The sequence below is a fragment of the Rhincodon typus genome, chromosome 3 (assembly GCF_021869965.1).
Source record: "Rhincodon typus isolate 14 chromosome 3, sRhiTyp1.1, whole genome shotgun sequence".
Taxonomy (NCBI): domain Eukaryota; kingdom Metazoa; phylum Chordata; class Chondrichthyes; order Orectolobiformes; family Rhincodontidae; genus Rhincodon; species Rhincodon typus.
Window position 1 is genome coordinate 118,732,275 of NC_063334.1, and position 10,502 is coordinate 118,742,776.

Consider the following 10,502-nt stretch of genomic DNA (forward strand, 5'->3'; position numbering starts at 1 on the left):
CCCGAAACGTCAGCCTTCCTGCTCCTCTGATGCTGCTTGGCCTGCTGTGTTCATCCAGCTCTACACCTGGTTATCTCAGATTCTCCAGCATCTGCAGTTCCTACTATCTCTACTCCTGTTCTGGTGTTTCCTTATACTATGTATCATCATATAGAAACTATAATATTCCCTCTGCTTTGCCTCAATGTGGGAATTTGCTCAAACGGTCCTAAACACTAAAAGCAACAGAAATCAAACTTGGACAATACTGATTATCAAGCTATTCTCAATTATTAGCAAAACGATCGAAGCAGCACTTAAAAATAACTTGGAGAAAGTAAGGACTGCAGATTCTGGAAGCTAGAGTCAACAAATATGGAGATGGAACACCACAGCCAATCAGACAGCATCCGAGGAGCAAGAAAGTCAACATTTCAGGCCAAAACTCTTCATCAGGACTGGCGAGGGGGAAGGGAGACCAGAAAGAATTTTTTTTTGGGGGGCAGGGAGGGGGTACCAGGGCTCGGGGTAGGGTAGGTAAGATGGAGATAGGTGGATGCAGGTTATTGTGGTTGGTCACTGGAAAGGGTGGAGCATATAGGTGAGTAGGAAGATGGACAGGATGGGAAAGCAGAGATTTTGAAGCTGGTGAAGTCAATATTCAGGCCATTGGGCCGTAAGCTCCCAAGGCGAAATATGAGGTGTTGTTCCTGAGTTTACGTTTGGCCTCACTCTAACAATGGAGAAGGCCAAGGATGGACGTGTCACAAAGGGACTTGGAGGGGGAGTTAAAAGTGGATGGCAACTGGAAGGTCAGGTTTGTTGGTGCGTGCAAAGTGCAGATGCCCCTCTGCAAACTGGTCTCCGAGTCTGCGTTTGGTCTCCCCAATATAGAGAAGCTCACATCAGGAGCAACTGATACAGTAGATGAGGTTAGAGGAAGTGCAGGTGAACAAATTCCACACATGCTTTGAAGTCGAGCTCTTTTTCTGTCGCCTCCGCTCCTATTTCTTTGAATGTGAATCCAACTCACCCTCTGACAACCCATTCTCCCGCCTCCAGCAAACCCTATCTTCCTGGACATCTCCTTCTGGCCTCCTACCCTCCCTAGACCTCTTCATCTCAAACTCCCAACACGACATCAATCGCCCGAATTCTCTCCACCTCTCACTTACTCCAACCTCTCCTCATCAGAACACACAGCCCTCCACTCCCTTTGCTCCAACCCCAACCTCGCCATTAAACCCACTGACGGGGGTGGGGGGGCACAGTGGTAGTATGGAGAAGTGACTTCTACATTGTTGAGGCTAGGCGCCAACTCTGACACCTCCTCCACCCGTCCCCTTGATCACGATCCCACCTCTGATCACCAAGCCATCATTATCCAGGCCATCAACAAACTCATCACTTAGGGAGATCTCCTGTCCACTGCGTCCAATCTAATAGTTCCCCAACCCCGCACCAGCTGTTTCTATCTTCTCCCCAAGATCCATAAACCCGATTGCCTCGGTCGACGCATTGCCTCTGCCTGCTCCTGCCCCACCGAGCTCATCTCCTCCTACTTCAACTCCATTCTTTCCCCTTTGGTCCAGGAATTGCCCACTTATGCTCGGGACACAACCCACGCCCTGCACCTTTTCCAAAACATTCAACTACCCAGCCCCCCAGCACCTCATCTTCACCATGGACTTTTAATCCCTATCCACCTGCATCTCCCACGAGGACAGCCTAAAAGCCCTCCGCTTCTTCCGGTCCAGTAGGCCCACCCAGTCCCCCTCCACTGACACTCTCATTCACTTGGTGAACTGATTCTCACCCTCAACAAACTTTCCTTTGATTCCTCTTACTTCCTACAAACCAAAGGGGTTGCTATGGGCACCTACATGGGCCCGAGCTATGCCTGTCTCTTTGTAAGAATCGTAGATCAATCCGTCTTCAACAACCTCCTCCCACTTCTTTCTCCACTATATTGATAACTGTATCGGTGCTGCCTTGTGCTCCTGCAAGGAGCTTGAACAGTTCATCAACTTCGCCAACACCTACCACCATGACCTCAAATTCACCTGGACCATTTCTGACACCTCCCTCCCCTTCCTGGACCTCTCCATCTCCATCTCCGGTAACCGACTCACCACTGACATCCATTTCAAACCCACTGACTCCTACAATTACCTCAACTACACCACCTCTCATCCACTCTCCTGCAAAAATTCTATCCCATACTCTCAATTCTTCCATCTCTGCCACATCTGCTCCCAGGATGAGGCATTCTATTCTAGGACTTCCCAGATATCCTCCTACTTTAGAGACCGTAGTTTCCCCTCCTCTGTTATTAAGCATGCCCTCAACCGCATCTTCCACATTTCCCACATTACTGCACTCAAACTCACTCCCCTCAACAATAACGACAGAGTCCCCCCTGGTCCTCACATACCAGCCCAAACTCTGAAAACAACGCATCATCCTCCGTCATTTCCACCACCTACAATCAGGTCTCATCACCAAAAAGATATTTCCTTGCCCACACCTGTCCGCTTTCCACAGGGACCGTTCACTCTGCAACTCCTTCGTCAGTTCCCCATTCCCCACTAACCCCTCCAACACCCACAGCCACAGGAGGTGCTACACCTGCCCTTACAACTTCCTTCTCACCGCTGTCTAAGGCCCCAAACAATCCTTCCAAAGCCAGCAGAGATTATCCTCCAAATCATCTAACCTCATCTACTGTATCCATTGCTCCCAATGTGATCTCCGCTATATTGGGGAGACCAAACGCAGACTCAGAGACCGGATGGCAGAACATCTGTGCTCTGCACACACCAACAAACCTGATTTTCCAGATGGCATCGACTTTCAACTCCCCCGGTGACATGTCCATCCTTGGCCTCTTGCACTGTCAGAGTGAGACCAAATGTAAACTGGGGAACAACACCTCATATTTCGCTTACAGCCCAATGGCCTGAATGTTGACTTTACCAGCTTCAAAAATCTCTCCTTCCTCAACCTGTCCATCTTCTGACTCATCTATCTGCTCCACCCTTCCTACTGACCAACCGCAATAATCCCCTACCTCCATCCACCTATCTCCATCTAACCTACCCTCCCCCTAGCTCCACACCCCTCCCTCTATTTATTTCTGGTCTCCCCTTCCCCTCCGCAGTCCTGACGGAGGGTTTCGGCCCAAAACGTTTGAGTTTCCTGCTCCTCGGATGCTGTCTGATTGGCTGTGCTTTTCCAGCTCCACATTTATTGACTTAACAATAACCTGTTCAGTTTGGATTTCACCAAGGCCACTTGCTCCTGATCTCATTATAGCATTGGTCAAAACATGGTCAGATTAAGCTGAACTCTAGAGAGTAAGTTAGGATGGCTGCCTTAGACATCAAGGCAGCATTTGACCAAGTGCATCATCAAGGAGCCTTCGCAAAATTGAATTCAATGGGATCAGCTGGAAAACTCTGATGTTGGGAGTCATACCCAGTGCAATGGAAGACAGTTCTTGTTGATCAAGGTCAATCATCTCAGCCACAGGGCATGATTGCAGGAGTTCTTCAGTGTAGTGTCCCAGGCACAACCATCTTCAGCTCCCTTATCAATAACTTTCCAATCACCATAAAGTCAGAAGTGAGGATGTACAGTCATCAATGAGCAATGTTCAGCAGCATTTGTAACTCCTCAGATGCCAAAGCAGGCCATCTGGGCAACTATCAGGCTTGGGCTGTTAAGTGGCAAGTGACATCTGTGGTACAGAAGTGCCAGACAATGACTATTTGGAAAAGAGAATCCAACCAACATTGAATAACCACTATCAAACCCAGGAGTATTACACTTGGGCAGAAAATAAACTCAACTCGTCATTTAACTATTGTGGCTACCAGAAAAGTCACAAGTTAGGAATTCTGCAATGAGTAACTCACCTCCTGACCCCTCAAAGCCTGTTCACCAACACGTTCAAGTCAGGAGTGTGATGGAATACTCTCCAGTTAGCTGGATCAAAGCAAATCCAACAACACACAAGTTTGAAACAATCAGAGCAAAGCAGCTAGCTTAACTGGTGCCCATCTAACACCTTCAAAATTAATTTATTTTTAACCAATGCACAGTGGCAACAGCATTTATCACCAACAAGTTGCAAATGCAACAACTCTTTCAGGCTGTTTCAACAACACCTTCCAGGCATGCGACCATGACCACCTCAAAGGGCAAAGCCAGCAGATAAAAGGGAATATCATCATCCAGACCTGGAACTATAGTGCATTTCAATCAGTGTCACTGGCTCAGAACCCTAAACCTACCTCCCTAACAGCACTATGGATGTACCAACACCAGAAAGCCAACAGCAGATCCTAAAAGCAGTTCACCATTGCTCAAGGACAACACATGCAATGCCCAAATCTCATGACTTAATAAGACAATTCAGTAATATAGAGAAGTTTGTCACTTGACGTAGTGACCTGTCCCAGAGAAAGTCTATATTTTCAGAGAAAGGATGTCAAAACTGACAGGAGACATGGTACTTATAAAAATTACAGGGAAGGCAACAGATCCAGCTATAGTTACATACTCAAAACTTGCACAAATTAGCCCCTTGTTTGCCGACTTGAATTTTGCCCTTTATATTTAAGAACATACACGTTCCATACATTAGCCTATCAAGCTAGTATTCAAGCAATCAATTAGCTGCATCTTAAAATGGTATTATTAACCCTTCCCATGAAAAAGACACTGCAATCTTGTTCTTAAAATTGTTCATGTTAATCATGTCCAAGTGAACCATTGCCACCCCACCAACCCACTTACAACACTGATCAACAAACTGTACCTGCAAAAGTAAAACAGCCTGTATTAGATCAGCAAATATTTATCCACTCTTTACCCAGCAAATTCTCCAAAAACACTAAGTTACGAATTCCTACAGTTAAAACAATCAAGCACAGAGCCTGTCACTTTCAATGTCACATGACTCTGACCAATTTTTATAGATGCACCATTGAAAGCATCCTATTTGGATGCATCACTGCTTGGTATGTCAACAGCTCCACCCAAGACTGCAAGAAATTACACGGAGTTGTGAACGCTGCCCAATCCATCATGAAAATCAGCCTTCCTTGCATTGACTCTGTTTACACTTCCCGCTGCTCCAGGAAAACAGCCAGCATAATCAAAAATCCTGCCATCCCTCTTTCATCGGGCAGAAGATACAAAAGTTTGAAAATACATACCAATAGGTTAAAGAACAGCTTCTTCCCCACTATTATCAGACTTATGAATGGACCTCTCATATTAGAGTTGATCTTTCTCTGCATCTTCTCTACAGCTGAAGCATTACATTCTGCGTTCTGTTGTATTATCCTGATATACTTGTGTAAGGTACGATTTGTCTGGTTAGCACTGTATATCGGTACATGTGACAATAATAAATCAAATCAAAGAGCATGTTCAACTAGAGAGGGAATAAATTCTATCACAAAACAAAGAACCTGCTCTTATTATCTTAGACTGGGCCGAGGTTAATGGGATGATATTAACACCCATAATTCTTTGAAATGCTTTCAATACAAAACATGCCTTAACCTTTTTTCCTTCACAGATGCTGCCAGACCTGCTGAGCTTTTCCAGCAACTTTGCTTTTATGCCTTAACTTTCTCCTTGTTGATTTGCCCGATTAAAGATTTAACAGCATCTTAGGTTTGTTCAGTACATCCCCATCAATGGTGCGAACCTTTGATCTTTTACTTATAAATTCTGTGTCTGATACTATCTCTCTCACTAACACCTGAAGGAGGGCTGAGGCTCTGAAAGTTTGTACTTTCAAATAAGCCTGTTGGACTATAACCTGGTGTGGTGTGATTTCTGACCTCATCCACCCCAGTACAACACCAGCACCTCCACATCATTTAAACAGAATAGACACAACAGCAAGTTGTATTAGAAACAATCTGAATTCGTTCAGGTTGACAATAAAGCGAACATTATAAGTCACCTCGTATGTAGCTTATGAAGTTTAAAGGAACAAAAACAAAGTTGCTGGAAAAGCTCAGCAGGTCTGGCAGCATCTGTGGAGGAGAAAACAGAGTTAACGTTTCGGGTCCGGTGACCCTTCCTCAGAACTTCTCTCCGACGGGAAAAAACCTTGAAGAAATTTAAAGGAAGTCTGATACAGTATATTTTCAATGACAACATCGCTTCCCTGAACTCTCTTGCCGTCGAAAAATTGATATTAAATAGACCCGTGTATGGATGAATGCACAAGTGATCCAATTAAACAACATTTTTAAGTTTTCTCATCTCACATAGCCTGCATAGCAGAAGAAGAACGCAGAACTTCATACACAACGCATATAGGCAGTTTTAATGACGAATAAAATTCCGCTGATTCTAACCATTTCCCAGATGAAAGGAAGCTTTTGAATTATTAACGGCCTGAGGCTGTTCAAAATATCGTAGAGGAGAAGAAAATCGTTTCGTTCTCTAAAATTCTGAAATTCACAACACAACATTGAAATGTCAAGCTGTGTGCAGCACCGATTTCCTACATCAGTTAATGCATTTAGCAAGTACCGTTAGCTCCTTGAGCTGACTGCAAATGTATTTACAGTTCATACACTCATGCAGGAGAAAAATCATGCCGAGGTGTGACTGGACCCAGTGGTGTAGATACTGGAGGGAATAATGCTGATAACCACTCTCCTCTTGGGACGTGGAGGAGGACTTGAAATATCTACATAACATTCAGTCATGGGTCAAGTGCTAGAAATTGGGACTGGAGTAGATTTAGAGAAGTAGTGGGTTTTTTCCCCCTTTTTGCCGATGAGCGCAAGGGCTTCTTTCTGACCGGTATGATGATATGAATCTATAATCTAGCTTGCAGGTGTACTGTTAGGTGCAGAGATGCTAAACTATCCTGCTGCATGTGAAACATGCCCATTCTGCAGCCAGCTGCCCATCCCCCACCATCACTATGAGGCCAACCAGGCCCACACGAAAACACAGGGTTTGGGGCTGAACCACGGAGAAAAATAGCGCGGAGTCGAATAATAAATAATATATATATAAACACAGTGAGGATGGGAAGGCGTGCACACGGTTCGCAGAGGCGTACTGTTCCCATTACTGTACCTACTCGGCATATTATCCTCCCGGCTCCTGTTGTCATGGCACACTGACTGAATTGACGCTCTGACATCGCGAGGCTGGGCTCGCCCCCAAGCACGCGCGGAATCGGGTGATCACGTACACGTGATTAGCTGAGGCGTGCGCGCGCCCGTTCTCCCTCAAAAGGTGTGGCTTGACCAGGGGGGGAGAAGGAGCGAGATGCGCATGTTCAGGCGCCGTCGCCGGAGGAGCTGCAGAAGTGAGCGCAGGCGCATTGCTTAGTCATTGTCAGGGTTTTGGACAACAGTGAACTGAGGAAAGAGACAGAATTGGATGGATGAGTAAAGAGAGACAAAAGTTTGTAATATATTACAGATACACTAGTATATAGGGGCAAATTCGTGAAGTTGAATGTATAGTTAAGTCAGTATAGTGATACAGGAAAGGAAATTGTTTGAGGGTCAGAATAGCAAAAAAGATAGTGAAAGTTTAAGGTTAACTATTGGAAGTAAAATGGGATAAATATATAAATTGTAACAAAAGTGTGTGGATTAGTGAAAGTGTAGGTTAAATTAATAAAGAGTGATATAATTGGGCAAGTGATTAAAGAGAGAGGGAATATGGTAAATTAGTAAAGGATTAAATTTTGGTAGTTCAGTAAAGTGAAAGAGTATAGTGAGTTATTAAAAAGGGTCAGAATAGGACAAATTAGTAAAGAGTGAAAGAAAAGGGTAAATTGGTAAAGAATGAAATTGACACTTCTTGTCATTTATATGTGAACATATGGTTAGTAAGTTTGCAGATGACACCATAATTGATGGTGTAGTGGACAGCCAAGATTACCTTGGAACATAATGGGACCTTGATCAGATGGAATTCAATTTACATAAATGTGAGGTGCTGCATTTTGGAAAGGCAAATCAGGGCAGGACTTATACACTTAATGGTTAGGGTACTGGGGAGTGTCGCTGAATAAAGAGACCTTGGAGTGCAAGTTCATAGTTACTTGAAAGTAGAGTCGCAGGTAGAGAGAATAGTGAAGAAGGTGTTTGGTATGCTTGCCTTTTTGGTCAGTGCATTCAATATAGGAGTTGGGAGGTCATGTTGAGGCTGTACAGGTCACTGGTTAGGCCACTTTTGGAATACTCTGTTCAATTCTAGTCTCCCTGCTATAGGAAGAAGGTTGTGAAACTTGAAAGAGTTCTGAAAAAAATTTGCAAGTATGTTGTCAGAGTTGGAGAGTTTGAACTATAGGGTGAGGCTGAATAGACTGGGGCTATTTTCCCTGGAGTGTCAGAGCCTGAGGGGTATCCTTATAAGTTTATAAAATTATGAGGGGCATAGATAGGGTAAATATGCAAGGACTTTTCCCCAGGGTAGTGGAGTCCAAAACTAGAGGGCATAGGTTTAAGGTGGGAGGGGAAAGATTTGAAAGGGACCTGAGGGGCAGCATTTTCTGTGTGTGTGTGTGTGTGTGTGTGTGTGTGTGTACACAATCCGCTGCCAGAGGAAGCGGTAGATGCTGGTACAATTTAGAACATTTAAAAGGCATCTGGATAGGTACATGAATAGACAGGGTTTAGAGGGATATGGGCCAAATGCTAGCAAGTGGGAATAGATTAATATAGGGTATCTTGTCAGCATGGACAAGTTGAACCAAAGGGCCTGTTTCCATGCTGAACAGCTCTATGACTCTATGTATGGTAAATTATTTTGGGTTACAGAATAGGGTAAATTTAATAAGAGAATTGAGTATATTGGCAAACATGTGTCAGATGAAATGTGAGGTTACCCACTTTGGTAGCAAAAAGAGGAAGGTAGATTATGATCTGAATGGTGACATATTGGGAAAAGGGCAGTAATGTACACCAGTTACTGAATGAAAGCATGCAGATACAGCAAACAGTGAAGAAGGTCAATGGTATGTTGGCCTTCACAGTGAGGGGATTCGAGGGCAGGGGATGTGTTGTTGCAATTGTATAGGGCACCGGAGGGACCACACCTTGAGCATTGTGTGCAGTTTTGCTGTCCTTCTCGGAGGACCTTGTGGCTATGGAGGGAGTGTAACAAAGGTTTATCAGCTTATTCCTATTGGATGAGTTGGATTATCAGCCAGGATCATATTGAATGGCAGAGCAGGCTCGAAGGGCCAAATGGCCTTCTGCGGCTCCTATTGTCACTGAGTGAAATTATAGGGTAAATGCGTGAAATGATGGATTAGAGTAAATTATTAAAGAGAGACAGAATTGGTTAAATTAGTGAAAAGTGACCGATTTGGGTAAATTTTTAGTGTGACAGAACTGGGTAAATTATTAAAGATGGAAAGAATAGGGTAAATTAACACTTACAAGTAACGTTCAAGCCACACAAATATCAAGCAATGACTATCTCCAATAAAAGACAATCTAATCACAGCTCCTTGATATTCAATGGTGTTACCTTCACCGAATCCCTCCCTGTCAACCTTCTGGGGCTTACCATTGACCAGAAATTCAGTGACAAACCGTATAAGTATGGTAGCTATAACAGCAGGTCAGAGGCTATGAGTCCTGCAGTAAGACGTCTCCAGACTTCCTTTCCTCTTTCCACCCCCCCACGCCCCCCCTCCCCAAAAAAAAGATCGTCTCGCTATCCACAAGGCACTTGCCTGGATGAGTACAGTTCCAAGAATACTCAAGAACCTTAACACCATTCAGAACGAAGCATTCTACATGATTGATAACACATCCACAAACATCGACTCCCTCCCTCACCAACACTCAGTTGGAGCAATGTGAACCATCTACGAGATGCACTGCAGATATTCACCAAAGATCTTTAAAAGCACCTTCCAAATCCATGATCACTATCGTCTAGAAGGACAAGGATAACAAATTTGTGGGAACACCACCAACTTCAAGTTCCTCTCTAAGCCATTCACCATCCTGATCTGGAAATATATCACTGTTCCTTCAGTATCATGGAGTCAAAATCCTGGAATTCTCTTGCTCACGACATTGTGGGTCTACATACAGCAAGTGGACTGCAGCAGTTCAAGGAGGTCAGCTTGCCACTGCCTTTTCAAGGACAACGAGAGATGGGCAATAAATAAATAAATAAAGTGAATAAAAAAGAGACTGAATAGGGAAAATTAGTAAAGAATAACAGATGGGGTAATTTAGTAAAGAGAGAGTAGGATAATTTGGTAAAGAGTGACAGATGGGCTGATTTAGTGAAGAGTGGCAGAACTGGGAAAATTATTAAACTGAGACACAATATGTTAATTTAGGTCCAGATTGACAGAATAGTGTAAATTAGTAAAAAGCGACAGAATGTGGTAAATTAATAAAGAATAACAGAATGGGGTAAATTGATAAAGAGTAACAGAATGGGATATATTAGTAAAGTGACAGTATGGAGTACGTTTGTACAGAAAAACAGAATGAGGA

At 43.9% G+C, this 10,502-nt stretch overlaps 1 protein-coding gene across 2 annotated transcripts in view; it reads right to left on the reverse strand.

The window, feature by feature from the left end:
• The window catches only part of clcn3 (chloride channel 3), a 119,598-nt gene extending 112,385 nt beyond the window's left edge, over positions 1-7,213 (reverse strand). For both annotated transcript variants that reach the window (XM_020533711.2, XM_020533708.2), the window contains exon 1: positions 7,103-7,213. The gene's annotated coding sequence lies outside the window, so the exon portion shown is untranslated. The remainder of the gene's footprint in view (positions 1-7,102) is intronic.
• Between the last annotated feature and the right edge of the window lie 3,289 nt (positions 7,214-10,502).